Consider the following 17,500-nt stretch of genomic DNA (forward strand, 5'->3'; position numbering starts at 1 on the left):
ATAAATTATGTATTTATGCACGTATATGATTATATACGCCTCATATAATTCCATTAACTCACATTCTATAATTTAATATTTTATCTATATTGTTCCGAGGGAGGGGAAGAAGGGTAGGAAACGGAGGAAAGATTTCCTGGAATGTTTCGAGGAGGGGAAGGAATAGGAGGAAAGGGAGGGAGGATTTCTTTGAAGGTTCGGAGTAGGGGATGAAGGGGAGAAAAGAGCGGATGTAAACATTCCCGGAAGTTTTCCCGTACGCGTGAGACACGATCCCACACCTCTTTGTTTACGTGACCAAGTGTGCTACCAACGTGCTTTAAGCTTATAATATACCATTATATATATATATATATATATATATATATATATATATATATATATATATATATATATATATATATATATAAAGAGAGAGAGAGAGAGGAATAGAGAGAGAATGAAAGAGTGAGAGGGGAGAGAGATAGAGAAACAAGAATGAGCTAAGACAAATAATTCAGAGTGGCCCAGTAAGTATGAAAATGAAGTTAGTCACACCTACAGGAGACGTTCGTTTTCTTTTCTCCCAAAGGAAAAATAATTACAATATATCCAGAATTTATCTTGTATGGTAATTATATATCATATTTTTGTTTATTGGGTATGTTTATGTGTGTGTGTTTGCATCTATGTCTATCTATCTATCTCTCCCTCCTCTCTCTCTCTCTTTCTCCATATATATATGTGTGTGTGTGTGTGTGTGTGTGTGTGTGTGTGTGTGTGTGTGTGTGTGCACCTGGGTGTGTGTATACCTGTCTGTTTCTTCTCTTATATATTCATTATGCAGTCGTCTATATATATATATATATATATATATATATATATATATATATATATATATATATATATATATATATATATATACATATATAATGTGTGTGTGTGTGTGTGCTAATGTATATGTACACACACAAATACACACGCACTCTCACTCACATATGTGTACGTTTATGTCTATCTGTCTGTATGTATGTATGTATGTAAGTATACTCATATATATACATCTACATCTACTTATATGCTTATATATACATCTACATTTACTTATATCTGTCCAAGTTCTTTGATCTACTGTAAATTATACACCAAAGTTGTTCTTTGTAATCTTTCCGCCTTTCGTATAATGTTTATGGGAAAATGGCGACGGATGTGACATGATATTTATGGTTTATTCATAGACCCTGGATTACTATTTCTAGCCGATCATCTAGCGACTTCTCTCAAATTTTGCAAACAAGTACCAATAATTGGAAAGTATACTTCCTTAAAAAAGACGTCTTTTATAAAACTTTCGACTTCATAATTTTAAAAAATTCTCTGACTATATATTTTCAGTCATATAAACGTTAAATGTTATTTTACAAAAGGTGAATGTTAATCGACTTCAAATTATTTTAACTATTTCTTTTTCGTGTAAACATTAAAAAAAAATAATAAAACGCACAGTGTTGTACAGTAGATGGGCATAAAATTCAAGTGCATAAGACGAAAGGGCTTGTAGTTTTCTGTGCTCTAGTAGCCGAAACTGAAGTGTAATATTCGGGTTTGTGTTGCTGCTAGAGTGGAAGTTTCCCAAACTGAAGGCCAAGTGGGACTGAACAAGCACTGAATTTGATCAAGCTATTTTCAGGCGGACGTAGATAATATATTCTGAAATGCAGATTATTAAAATGTTTATTTTTTTTTATCCTAGTTATTTTATAGATGCAAATATACTTTTAATCTGGAATCCGAAAATAACCTGTAAACTAAGACAATCTGTTTTATATTATATTATATTATTATATTGTGCAAATGTGCATATGTATGTATATATGTATATATGTATATATGTATGTATATATATATATATATATATATATTTATATATCTATTTATATATATGTATATAATATATACTTTCTATCGTCTTGGCCTAACAGCCCTTATTATTTGTTTTCACTTTCTTTTTACTATCTTGTTCTCACTGTCCTGTTCTAATTAACACTTTCACCCTCCGCAAAAAATTCCAAATTTTATTTGGTTTGCTTTGCGGGAAGGACTGTTCCAACCAAGTCGCATATTGTCCTTGCCTTCGAAACGCTGAGTAGATGGACAGGGACAATTGATGAAGGGAAATTTTCTTTATGTTGCATGTCTCGTGTCTCTGTTTTTTTCGTTGTTCGAAAAAAAGTTCGTTTTCTGTTTTCGTTTCTCATTGTGTTTAACGATTTTTGTGATGTCCTGTACCCATATATGCATGTATGTGTACATATAGATGTAGGTATGTACATATATGTATAGATTCCAAAATTTAAAAGCGCAATAAATTCCAAAATTTAAAAAAACGGCGGGAACTTAGTTGGCAACCCAATACATACATATATATATATATATATATATATATATATATATATATATACATGCCTACGTTCCTACCTACATATATATATATATATGTAGGTAGGTAGGTAGGTAGGTAGGCAGGTATACGCACGGACACGTTATAAAATCATATGGATTTGCTTGTGTGTATGCATAGATAAGTAGAAAGATACCTGGCGAGAGAAAAGATCAATCACACCTTGTGAATGGCAGAAAATAGATTGCCTCTAACTTTCACTAAACAAACAATAAAATGAATAAGAAACAGCCTCAGTGTTCTGAGAAAATATAGAGAATGCTTTTAAAGGTTATGTATGTGCATACACACACATACGCATTGTTATATATTTTTATAGATTTATAATGCTCTTTTTTAAATGCTGTTTCTTCTCTTATTGTTAACTGCACACTCATCATACTTTTACTTTTATGTAAATGCTTTATCCTACATATCAAACATCGGTGACGTGATCAGCGACAATTGCAGAGTTCTGAGTTGTAGGAAACCACAATGTCAGCATTATTGCAAATATTTACGTTCTGCATTTTGTTTAGTACATTTTATCCGCCCGTTGCATGATTCGGAAGTATAAGGATGTAAATATAAACACACATCAGTAGGAGCATGTGTTTATATATATATATGTGTGTGTGTGTGTGTGAGTGTGTGTGTGTGTGTGTGCGTGCGTGCGTGCGTGAGTAAATGCTGTATGGTTGTATGGTAAAGAAGTTCGCTTTGAAGACATATATATATATGTGAAACTTTAATCCCTACACACTTTCTCTTACCGTAAATTTTTCGTTCTCTTTTTTTCCCCTCTTTATGTCGAAGAGCGTAGGCTCGAAACGTCAAAGACTTTTCCATTTAAATTAATACACCCGCTTGTTGTTACCTCACCTGTCTTCGTCTTTTATTTTTGGGAAATTTGAAATATATATATATATATATATATATATATATATATATATATATATATATATATATATATATATATATGTATGTATGTATGTATGTATGTATGTATGTATGTATGTATGTATTCATACCTTCATACATTAGATAGATAGATATTTAGATAGACAGACAGTTAGGTAGATGGATAGATAGATAGATAGATAGATAGATAGACAAACAGACAGACAGATATCATGCCTCAGCGTGGCCTCACCCTATGGTTGTAACCAATAATAAAATAGTATACATATCTGTCATATGCGTACGGTGTGAGTGTATGTTTCTGCGTGTTTACGTGCGTGCGAGCGTGTATGTGTGTGTGTGTATTTGTATGTGTGTGTGTGTGTTTACAACGTGACAAACATTGGAAGAAAGATATGAGCAAGCAGCCATCAATTCGCAATGAAATCTCTCTTCCGTCCATTTTGTCCTTGACGATATTCCTCCTTGTATCACGGCCTCGCCTGTTTACCCAACTTCTTCACAGCCTCCTCTTCCTCTTCCTCCTACTCTTCTCCTCCTCCCTCTTGCTCCTCTTGATCTTTCTTGTTTGATGCTTTTACACATTAGTTGGATCTAACATGCACAGAGTTGTCTTTTAGTACATTAACACATGCACAACTACACACAAAGATACCTTCATTTTCTCACGCACCACACACATACACACGTATATGCATATGTCCTTGTGTGTGCTTATATCTTTATATGTATATATATATATGTATATATATATATATGTGTATATATATATATATATATATATATATATATATATATATATATATATATATATATATGCATATATATATATGTATATATGCATATATATATATATATATATATATATATATATATATATATATATATACATATATATATTCATGTATATATACATATATATATATATATATTCATATGCATATATATATAAATGCATACATACGTATACATAGATAGATAGATAGATAGATAGATAGATAGATAGATAGATAGATAGATAGATAGATAGAAGTATACATATGTCAACATACAATTAATTATATTTATATCCATATATATATATATATACACACACTCGTATATATAATACATGTGTATAATGTGATATTCGAAAATACACATACACACTCACACACACTCACACACACTCACACACACTCATACACACACACTCACACACACACACATGCACACTTACATACATACATACATACATACATGTTTGTCCCTGTATCTTTTGTCTCTGGACAACCAAGCCTCTATGATAATATGGTGGGAAAGTTTAACCACTTTTAATTGCGCGTGTAGGTGTTTGCATGTGTGTATTCGTGTTGTTCGTCTGTGTGTGTGTATGCGTGCGTGTGTGTGTGCACCTCAAAGAATAAGAAAAAACGGTTTTCTCTTTTTTTTTCGTTATCGAATCGATTCGATCTGTTGGTAATGCACATTTCGTATAAATGCCTTCGGTTTAATTATTCTTTAAGAGCTTCTCAACATGAGATAATAAAAAGGCATCATCGACGCTTTATGCTTCATCGTATTATACACATGTGCGGGTAACGAGGTGTTTGCGTGCATGTTTCTATGTATGTATATCTACCGATCTATCTATCTATCTTTCTATCTATCTAATATGGATGTATGTTTGCATGTATGTATTATGTAAACATGCCCGTATATATGTGTGTGTAGGTATATATATATATATATATATATATATATATATATATGTATATATATATATATATATATATATATATATATATATATATATATATATATATATATATATATATATATATATGTATATCTATCTATCTATCTATCTGTATATATATATATATATATATATATATATACAGATAGATAGATAGATAGATAGATAGATAGATAGATAGATAGATAGATGTGAATGAATGCATGTTACTGCGTAGAAACATGGAGGAAATTTACTCAATTTGCTGAATAAACATTGAATTGAATTTGGAATTTTAATGGAGTCTGTTGTCAGGAGTTAACCACTAGAGCGAAACTCGGAGTGATGTAAGTGAAACTTAACTTTCTATCAAATGTGTGTGTGTGTGTGTGTGTGTGTGTGTGTGTGTGTGTAGCGGTGAAAAGCGTAATAAATACATTTGTATGCATATACATAGATAACTATTTATTTGCATTTTTTTATATAAATAATAGAGAAAATATTATATGGATATTATGTATATATTCATTTAATTATAAATATTAGCAATGAGCAATAGAGGAAGACACACATATATATATATATGTATGTATGTATACATACAAATATACATACATATACATACATACATACATACATACATACATATATACACACACACACATACATACATATATGTACATAACGAAAAGGTGTGAGTATGACATGGTATATGCACGTGTAGTTGTGTGTACCTGAACAGTAATGGTCTACTTTCTGTGTGGTTACAGTTTTCTTTTTGTGTACGTGTATTGAGTTTGCGTGTGTATAGAAATCCGCTATCGATACCTCCTCCATTCAGAGAAAATGTTTGTGAGCTGAAATCTTGATGGGTGTTCTATTTATAGTCCGCCCTCTCCAGCCCTTCCATTCTTCACCTATCAACCGTCCTCTTTCACTCTCTTTCTCTCTAATTCAATCTACTTCAACACGGAATGTGTTAGCATCAGTATAATAGTATCTTGTTTTGTACAGAAACGGCTAGGAAGTTGCCAAAAATTAATACAAACCAACTAGACAGCAATTCACCGCAAATGTGTTCGGCGAATTTTTCGTAAAGGTAATGCTTCGGTTTATCGATCGATAACTGCGGATTCTATAGATTTATCTAGGTGGAAAACTTGACAAATCTATCGACAATCTTCTCCTACAGTTCTTCTCTTCTCTCTATCTATCTCACTGAAAAAAATATATATACCTGCTGTACTGATGGTATTTCGACGGCTGTTATCTGTATAAAATAATAATAATAATAATAATAATAATAATAATAATAATAATAATAATAATAATAAAATTTAGAAAGAAAACCTTTTAGTCTTCACTGTTCATTTTAGGTTCTATTGTTAGTGGCTTGCATCAGACATCAATGCATATTTCATATATTTTCGGTTATACTAGCATAGACCACTGTCTCGGTGACTTTATGCTATTAGTTTGTCTTCGGTACTGGCCGTAGTCTCTCTCAATCGTGACTTGCATTATCATTTATTCTTAATTCTATTTTTAACTTAGTCCAGTACTATATAGCAAACTGAGACCATTCATTCTATCTTAATTTAAGCCGTCTCATATATACAATTGATTTGAACAGACTTCTTATCTATCCTACTTTTAGTACGGTTATCTGGATGTCATCCATAGCTGTGTGGTTTAGAAGAACACTTCGCCACTAATTGCTTTCCGGTTCGAATCCGGCTCAATTCCACATGGATACGTGTCAGAAACTTAGGTATAGCTTTGCTTTAACCGATGCCTTTGTAAGTGAAGTTAAGTGGACGTAAATTGTGTAGAAGCCTGTTTGAAAGAACGTTCATGTTGTTGGACAACAGGCTTAATTCGTCGCCCTGCTTAACACCATTTTAGCAGAGCTTACTGTTTGGAAACTTGCATAACGGGTCTCTGAACGGCTGATATTTCTCATTTCCAAGATCCAGTCTATGAACACTAACCTTTATCCACATACTCGATCTCAGTATAGACTTCAAATCACACCCAAGTTTGGCTAGGATTTAAAATATTTCATTTTTGTGTTTAGTTTTGCAAGATTCTTTATATGAACTCGTGTGTTGAAACAAATTTTGGTGTTTCTCGAGAGGTTCATTATGCCAATAATAAAAAATGTACTCCGGTTTCACTTCATCTCTTTTATTATTATTAATCAATTCGTTAAGGCGACGAGCTGGCAGAATCGTTAGCACGCCGGGCGGAATGCTTAACGGCATTTCGTCCGTCCTTATGTTCTGGGTTCAAATTCTGCTGAGGTCGACTTTTGCTTTCCATCCTTTTGGGGTCGATGAAATAAGTACCAGTTACCCTTCCCCCCAAATTTCAGGCCTTGCGCCTATAGTAGAAAGGAGTATAAGACAATTAATTCGTTAACTGTCAGCCAATTAACTAATCGTTTGTTTAATAAATCATTCGACCAATCACCTAGGTTTATTTATCAAAGTCCTTTCGTCAACATTAGCGTTACAAATATGATAGAACACATTAGATAAATGTGAGCATTAACATCTCCAAAGCTATGTGATAGTCCTGCTTTGAAAGCCTTTAATCCTAATTCTGCACTTCCGGGGTTGTCACGTGGCCAATCATTAACAGCAGTAATTTGATCTCCGAATTTCTTCATTCAAGACTGTATCCAGTTTAGAGCAGTAATGCCAATGAATACTGCTTTCATTTAGTCATTTTATCCTTCCATTACGCATGTGATTCATATTCCTTTCAGACCTGCAAGCCATAATTAAATTTACACCTACAATCTGTTTAATATCATTTTAGGCTAAGAATCAATATTCAAATATATTTATAACATAAGGCAGGACAGCTTCGCAGAGGTTGTCTGTACTTTTCGGAGTTAGAAAATTTTACATCTGTCACACAGTTGACGAAACAATGTACAGCTATAAGTATTGGTTACATTTGGCTATTATTTTTAGCAGATCGAATGACCACGTAGAGACTCTCTCTCCTTCGTTCAGTGGAATGTTAGTTTAATGCAATATTTCAGTGTTATGGTTAATTATATTCACGAGCACGTGTGTGAGTAAATAAATAGAGCATATATAGGTTTTTATTATGTGTGAGAGGTTGGAGTGGAGGCGCAATGGCCCAGTGGTTAGGGCAGCGGACTCGCGATCACAGGATCGCGGTTTCGATTCCCAGACCGGACGTTGTGAGTGTTTATTGAGCGAAAACACCTAAAGCTCCACGAGGCTCCGGCAGGGGATGGTGGCGAACCCTACTGTACTCTTTCACCACAACTTTCCTATTTCTCTTGTGCCTATAATTCAACGGGTCAGCCTTATCACACTGAATATCCCCGAGAACTATTAAGGTTTCGAAAAGAGCAAGAATCCTTTCCTAAAAAAAAAAATGCAGTCTTTTCTTACAACCGTGTGCTTGAGCTGGTGGTTAACCGATTGAACTCTAAATCTCCAGTCAAGAAGAGAAAATGCATACACAATCTCTCTATATATAGTACGATCGACAAACCGTGAAACGGTCCGTCAGGTGACAACTTTACACCTTTTTTCTAACATTAACAATATAGAATGAATGTATGTACATTTTTATTTTACACACGATGAGGTTATTATCATTAATGCGCGTGTGCCTAACTGTAAATGTATGAGTGTGTATACAATATATACACGAAAAATTTAAAAAAAGAAACACTACAATTTGATTAAAGCTGATTAAATAGCAAAAATCAATAAATGAAGATGAAGATAGATAACATGTGTGTGTGTGTCTGTGTGTGTGTGTGTGTGTGCTTTAAATCTGTAAATGCTATTAGGTATTATGGGGTATATCTGTAGATTAATGGTTGGTGAGTCTGTGTATGTGTGTATGAACGTGCGTGTATGTATGCACGTATTAATGGATGTATATATATATATATATATATATATATATATATATATATATATATATATATATATATATATATATATGTGTGTGTGTGTGTGTGTGTGTGTGCGTGTGTGTGTGTGTGTGTGTGTGTGTGTGTGTGTTAAGTACTTCTCGAATGTAATACAGATACAGAAATGTGTGTATAAATGTACAACAGAGTAAATCTATAGGTTTTAGCCAGCTGTTTACAGCTAACTAAAATAGATAAGTGATATTATGAATGTCCGTATGTCTGTGTATGCATATGTGTAATGTGTTTGAGTATTTTTCGGATGTAATACAGAAATATGTATTTAAATCTATAGAAATTTAGTATGTACTACGGAATATTTGTATCAATTCTAACCAACAATGTATATATAAAGAGAGGTATAAATACACTGTCTTAATATACAGCCTCTTTGTGAACTGAAGAAAAAGGATCATCCGATCTAGTTTCAATCCTATGCTATGATTTCATTAGTCATTGAATAAATCCACTGTTACAAAGAACTTTAGTAAAGCGAATAAACTGATTTGCATATTACAACGCATTTTTGAAAACTAGATTAATACATTACTGTGGTACATTCACAGTGTATAGATTTTAGTCAACATTGTATGTGATAGATGTAAGGACCTTGTTGCTATGTACAATATACTTAACTACCCACCCACGGGACCACCGCTTATAAATCCATATTAACTAAAGCTTAAGTAAATCGGGTAGCCGGATTTGCTTACAATTACGCATCCTTGGCTCCAGCTCGATTCATAAATTAATGGTACATCGTGTCTTGTTCCAATGCTGTATTGTACTTCAGTGTATAACTATAGATTTTACTAAACACTTTACGCCTTAATAATAGTGGATTATAAGTATTGTCTCAGCAATTTAATATGTGTATGTGCGTAGTGTGTCTCCAGAGAATAAACGCATATACTTAGATATATGCGTGTTAGTGTATTTGTATGAATGTGAAAGAGACGGAGAAAGATCAATGAACTATATTATACCATCTTCAATGACAAGCTAATAATAACACGCCCTATCACTAATATCCAATAATTACTGATAACCTTGAATAATTGTTTTGCAATAATTGCATTACATAATATATATTAATACTTTATTATTATAAATAAATAATGAAGACATTATTATTATTATTATTATTATTATTATTATTATTATTATTATTATTATTATTATTATTATTATTATTATTATTATTATTATTATTATTATTATTATTATTATTATTATTATTATCGGATAGTATTTTAAATCAATAGTATAGTTGAGTGATGAATTGGTAGAATCGATACGGTGTCAAACAGAACACTTTTGTAGTAATTTTCCTATTCTTTTTCTTTTTTCTTTACGTTTTGAGTTCAAATCAACTTGAACCGGTCTCTTTATTTTTACAAGTGGTGGATTACCAGAGTCTTGTCGTAAGAGCGTCTCATAAAAAAGCTTTGCAGCATTTGTTTTGACTCTTTGCCCGTATCTATCTATGTATGAAACGATTAAAAAATGGTGGAGTGGTAGAATCATGAGAACACTGAACAAAATGTGTTATTGAATTTTGTCACCCCCATTTTACGCTCTGAGTTCAAACACTACTGGAGTCAACTTTGCCTTTCATTCTTGCGTGGCTGTTAAAATAGAGAAATAAATTAGGAGGGAGGTGGTTGATTAAATTCATTTTCCCAAACATATTCGTGGTTTTTATGTCAATGAAGAATCCATTATTATCTTCGCTGAGATTGTGTCGGTTCTTTACGTTCTGAATAAAAATCCCATCGATAGCAACTTCGCCTTTCGTCCCTTCGGATTTGGTAAAATAAAACCCCAGTTAAGTTTGAAGTAAAGGAAGTCAGGTAGTGTCACGCTCCCCTTAAAATCTCTGACCGTGCACCTAAATTAGAAGCATTTCTAACACGGCAAGATTCGTTAGAGCGTCGAATAGAATGTTTAGAGTCATTACATCTAGCTCTTTACGATCCGAGTTCGGATCCCATCGAGATCAACTTTGTCTTTCATCCTTTCGAGGTAGATGAAATAAAACACCATTTAAATAGTGGATTCGGTAATATCGATTTACACCTGCCTCTAGGAATTGCTGGCTTTGTGCCTAAATCGGAAGCAATTGATAATCGATGCTCTCAGTTTCTGGTTTTCTGGCTATCGACGAAATTAACTGAGATCGATTTTATCTTCCTTCAAATTTTTCGCCCAATGTCAATATTAGAACGAATCATCATCGATATCGATATTATTCAGAACCCGTTCTGTTCCTTTATAATCTGAAAGAGAAAGTTATGTTTTCATTTAGTCAAAATGTCTTGCTACTGGTCGCCATAGTTACCACGATCACAGAGAAACAAGACTGGAGAATCACAGAACTAATTCTTGAAACCTGTTTACACTGTGTGTATAATATGTATATATATATATATATATATATATATATATATATATATATATATATATATATATATATATATAGAGAGAGAGAGAGAGAGAGAGAGAAAGTTAACCAGGCGATCTATTTGCACAGTGAAACTAAATGTATATTTATCAAACGTACACATGTAAATTTATTTACGACTTTGTATCCCTCCCCCTATACACACATAACATACACATACATTTACATACACACATAAACACACATGTATATATGTATACATATACTCACTCACACGCACATTTCTATGTGTGTGTATACACACGCACACACACATACATATATATACACACGAAGTCACACTCACGTACATAGTTTCAGGCATATATTTGCATAGACATACAATGGGTAGAGTTTCACCATTCACTACCACCACCACCACTACATCCAGAACCATCCGTTTATTTGTTTTCAGCTCTATTTCTGATACCTAATATATTTCTTTATATTTTCTATTAACTAATTACCAAAAGATCTCGTGCATTTCAATCTATTTCTTTTGCTCTACCTTTGCTTGTATCTACCATAATAATCTGATACGCCTCTAGTATTCTGTTTTAATTAGTTTCTTCTTTTCTCTCTGCTCTACATCGCCAGTTTTATTTATTCCAAAGTGTTTATATGTCTGATTTTGTGTACGTAACACACTCACACACGCTTGTGAGTTTGTTTTGTTCAGCTTCCTAGATTTAGATTTTTAGATATTTATCTATCTTAACGTTGTTGGTTTTAATTCTGTTTTCCTGTTATATTTCTTGTGTATTTATTTTGATGTGCGACTGATATGTTATAAGTTATACATACTCCTCAGGTGACAAGGTTATGTCTTCCACCCAATCTATAGAAATATTTATAGTAGGGCCTTTCAGTTAGTTGTCACCCTTTACCTACAGTTTTAAGCGCAGATTTATTACCTCTCAGTTGCAGATTTATTTACAAAGGCGTAGGAGTGGCTGTGTGGTAAGTAGCTTGCTTACGAACCACATGGTTCCGGGTTCAGTCCCACTGCGTGACACCTTGGGCAAGTGTCTTCTACTATAGCCTCGGGCCGACCAAAGCCTTGTGAGTGGATTTGGGAGATGGAAACTGAAAGAAGCCCTTCGTATATATATATATATATATATATATATATGTATGTGTGTGTGTGTGTGTGTGTCTGTGTTTGTCCCTCCAACATCGATTGACAACCGATGCTGTGTGTTTACGTCCCCGTTCGGCAAAAGAGACCGATAGAATAAGTACTAGGCTTACAAAGAATAAGTCCTGGGGTCGATTTGCTCGACTAAAGGTGGTGCTCCAGCATGGCCACAGTCAATACCGATAAAATAAGTGCCAGTATTTTTAAAAAATAAGTACTGGGGGCTATTTGTTTGGCTAAACCCTTTAAAGCAATGCGCCAGCATGGACATAAACAGAAGGTGAAAGGTAACACCTTTCTATTTCTGGAAAAAAACAGATAACCAGAATCGGTAGAGCACGTTTTAAATTCTAAGCTTAAATCTTACAAATAACTGAGGAGAATAGCTTTGCTTTTTATTCCTCCTGGGGTAACAAAATAAACAACTACTTAAAAGCGAGTGGTATATTTAACCGACTATTCGCCCCCACCGATTAAAATTTATAATGGTGTGCCTTTATTAGAAATCAATATTTCACTATTTCTGGCTTTTTTTGATAATTTTATTTTCATTCTCTTTATCTGTTTGTTTAATCTCGTATAAAATATTCAGAGGTTTCTTTCATTTCTTTCAAATAGTTCATTATAATTAAAGAATTATTATCGTTTCTTCAGGTAGTTTAATACGCTACGTCTTTATGGACACGTCTTCTTTTAATCTCACATTCATTTCTTTGACTTCCATTCTCCTGTATTTCTGTCTTTTATCTCTTCTACATTATATTGATAAATATTTATATTCTTTACTGTTCTAACTAGTTTCATTCCTCCTCCTCTTCCTCCTCCTCCTCCTCGTCGTCGTCGTTGTTGTTTTGTTAACTCTAAATAGTCTTTGAACCAAGAGACCTATGATGATCAAAGCCATCCTTGAAGGGTTTTGTTGAATAAATTGACCCCAGAAGTTATTTCTTAAAAGTCCAGCACTTATTCATTCGGTTGCATTTTACGGAAATGTAAACAGGCTAACACCGACTGTTAAGCAGTGGTGGATAAAGGCAAACATAAAGAAACACCCGTGCACACGTACACACACACACATGCATATACTCATTTATTATTTGTTTTATATATATATATATATATATATATATATATATATATATATATATACATATATATTTACATATCTCCACATATATAAATATATATATATATATATATATATATATATATATATATATATGTATATATATATATATATATATATATATATATATATATATATATATGTGTGTATATATATATATATATATATATATATATATATATATATATATATATATATATATATATATATATACACGACGGGCTCCACACAGTTTTCGTCGACCATATTCGTTAACAAGGTATTGGTTGACCCGGAGCTATAGCTGAAGGCATTTTACCAGGGTAACGCGCAATAGGATTGAACTCAAAACTATGTGGTTGCAAAGCAGGCTTCTTAATTACACACCCATGCCTATTACAACAGAGATGAAATAAATGAATTTATTCTTTCAGTACTATCTCCATTACTATATGTTGATAGGATCATTTTGCCTATGAAAATACACACACTGGATATATTTTACTTTATCATTTACAGTAAAGAAATTAACTAAATAACCGATTAACAAATCAATTGTTCGACCGATCGTCTTATCAATCAGTCAAGTGGTTTGTCAGTCTTTTCTCCGCCATCTTTGACTTTATCAACGACATATTTTCTTCCCTTCTTTCGAAGTCTTTCATAATACTTTATTCTAATTAGCAATTGTTTCTGGAGTAGTTTTGTTTAAACACGTTTTGAACGCGTTTCTTACAGTTTAAAAACCTTTGTTTAAACACCTTTGTTTAGAACTTGCTGTTTGAGTTGTTAACTGTGTCTTCATATTATTGTTTGCTATTGTGTTTATATCCGCTGTATAAGACATGCTGACGTTTCCTGATTGATGTTCCTAGAATGGTTTATTGCGTAATTCATTCTGTTTCGATTGCTTTCTCTGCCTCTTATTGAAACAGAGCCGAGGCATATTTGTCTCTGAAGTGTGTACTAAAGCTTTGTTCGAGCTTCATATAACATCTCAGAGATTCCGTGTTTCTGTGAATTGGTGATTAAAAAAATCACAGGAATTACAATTTTTATCTGTAGTTCTGTTATCTTGTTTGCTTGTAGAATATATTCGCATATATTAGATAATCAATTTGGGCCTGAATTTTTCCGCTGCGATGATTTCTGGGTCTCCAATATTTCATGTCTGTTGGACCTCTTACGTCATCTGCACGAAATATTATGTTCCTATAAGTGCAGGAGTGACTGTGTGGCAAGAAGCTTGCTTCCCAACCAGAAAATATACATACTGCCTATAGCAGATCCAAAAGTGCAGCCCGGAGTCGACCGCCCATACTGACCCCCACTATCTACGCTAGTCTTTACACGAATCTCATGTAACCCCACATTCTATTTCTCCTGTTTTGTCCACAATGTTTTTCTTAATGTAAACCCTTTGTGGTTAATAAAGAAATTATTATTATTTTTGATATTATTATTATTATTATTATTATTATTATTATTATTATTACACAGGGTCAACATCGATCCAAGTCATCTGCTTGAGAAGCCAGGAGTTCTCCTGGCAAATTCCAATCACCCCCACCCAATCTTCCTGATATTCCCTTCAAGTGGATATTTAGACGTGTTGACGTTACAACGACCAACTCGTAAGTGTTACAGCTTGCTACTCCCATTGTTGTTTTTATTGTTATTGTTGTGTATTTGATGAAATCAAGTCAAGTAATTGACATAATACCGTGCAATCTTCAGTTTTGAGTTCAAACTCTATCAGGACCGGTTTTACGTTTCCTCTTTACGGAGTACTGGAGGGCTGGTTCGAACTAAGTGAAAATACATCTCCCCCGCCTAAATTTTGGCAATGAGACTACATTAAAAATCACCATGAGTATCATGTCTGTCATTATCCTCATCATCAACTTCATTATTTTTGTAATCACCATCACCACCACCACCATCAGCTGCAACAGTATCAGCGCCATCATCATCATCATTACTGTTGTTGTTATTATTATTATTATTATTATTATTATTATTATTATTATTATTATTATTATTATTGTTGTTGTTGTTGTTGTTGTTGTTCTTATCATCATCATCATCATCATCATCATCATCATCATCATCATCATCATCATTATTATTATTATTATTATTATTATTATTATTATTATTATTAAAGTTATTCAGCATTCCGTTGTTGTTCTGCCGATATTCAATTGCTAGATATCTTAACCAGATATCGATGCCAATTGCCTAAGAGCGGCAGGAGGTGCAGCCAGTTGCATACATTTAGCTTTATTCCAGTTTATCTGTCATTCATTAGAAGCGATATTAATAGTTGTTCTCCCATACACAATATATTCACAAAAGTGTCGCTGTTCTACAAGAGAACAATATTCTGTTCATCTTGAAAAGGTACCCTGATAAGAGGCTTGTTTTGTTAACCGTTTCCTTTGTTTACTACTTTCAAAGCTACCACAATAGCAGATATTCCTATTCAAAAATCTCAATATTATACTCATCACTTTTATCTATAAATCTACTTATGCTGTGTTTTTATTAATTTTAGTTATTATTATCATTATCATTATTCATTATTGTTCTTTTAAACACACGTTTTATTGGAACTCCGGAGTTTTGCATGCGTAGTATGCTTGCTACTTATAGCTTGCCTTTTTCATGGTATCTGTTCTTTTCAACATTATAATACTTTCCTGATTTTTCTGATCGTGCCAAGGAGACAAACCATTTGTAACAGCTCGACTGGCCACTCTAATCCGATTTCTTGATGCCTTCTTATACTGTACCCAAAGATCCAACAACAATTAGCATTATCTTCACTTCTCCGTTCCCTCTTTGTCTAGCACTGACAGATCACTCTATTCCTTTCATGATTCCAAGGACCCTCCTCTTTCGCCGCGTTTCATTGTTCATTCTTCTGTTCCCTTTACTCCCATTGCTTAGTAGACAACTTCAAATCCCATATTTTCTGCCACCACTATACTTGCTGCCTTTATTAGTCTATTGTTGTTAAGGTGGCGAACCGACAGAATCGTTAAGACGCCAGACAAAATGCTTAGCGGTATTTCGCCCGTCTTTACGTTCTGAGTTCAAATTCCAACGAGGTCGACTTTGCTTTCATCCTTTCAGGATCGATGAATTAAGTACCAGTCAAGCACTAGGGTCGTTTTATGAGTTTAGTAGAAAGGATTATTATTATTATTGTTGTTGTCGTCGTCGTCGCCGTCATCATCATCACCAATGCGTTTTGGCGTGAACGTACGTATCTTCAGAGTTCCGAGAAAACTGAACTGCTACCAAGTTTTACTAGGGAGATGTTTTCTCCCCATCTGAAATATTTTATGAAGTGTGAAAAATGGAACGTCTAACACAATATCTGCAGTAGACAAAATAGCCTGTCTTTTAGACATTATTTTAGTTTACATCTTTTATTAGCAATTTTCATTATGGTGTCTTCAATTAGCAGAGTAATAAAAAGTGTTAATAAGAAAGGAAATAACTCGGATGCAAAATAATATGTCAAAATGACTTTTCTGTACACGAAAACGAGTTTAAAATAAGATAAACAGAACTTAAGATATTAAAAAATGACAATGAATCAAATAATTTTTTTTACAAGATCAGGCACTTATAACTGGGTCCCTGAAAATTTTCGCGACATAAACAAGACACTGGCAACAAAACAATAAAGCAAATTTGTAAAGTAATAAAGATACTCATAACATTTCCTTTGCTGACGTCACACACCAAAGAGTAGTTTCAGATATGAATCGAATTCAGT

The 17,500-nt window shown here is 33.2% G+C and overlaps 1 protein-coding gene across 3 annotated transcripts in view; it reads left to right on the forward strand.

The window, feature by feature from the left end:
• The window catches only part of LOC106874403 (uncharacterized), a 91,295-nt gene that overhangs the window by 64,262 nt on the left and 9,533 nt on the right, over window positions 1–17,500 (forward strand). The window contains exons 1-2 of one of the 3 annotated variants that reach the window (XM_089361892.1): window positions 473–610; window positions 15,211–15,344. The gene's annotated coding sequence lies outside the window, so the exon portion shown is untranslated. Of the gene's footprint in view, window positions 1–472; window positions 611–5,275; window positions 5,405–15,210; window positions 15,345–17,500 lie in introns of those variants that run through there. The other 2 variants (XM_014922130.3, XM_014922129.3) reach the window with 2 other exon arrangements.

Source organism: Octopus bimaculoides, chromosome 13, assembly GCF_046866305.1.
Source record: "Octopus bimaculoides isolate indiv1 chromosome 13, ASM4686630v1, whole genome shotgun sequence".
Lineage (NCBI taxonomy): Eukaryota > Metazoa > Mollusca > Cephalopoda > Octopoda > Octopodidae > Octopus > Octopus bimaculoides.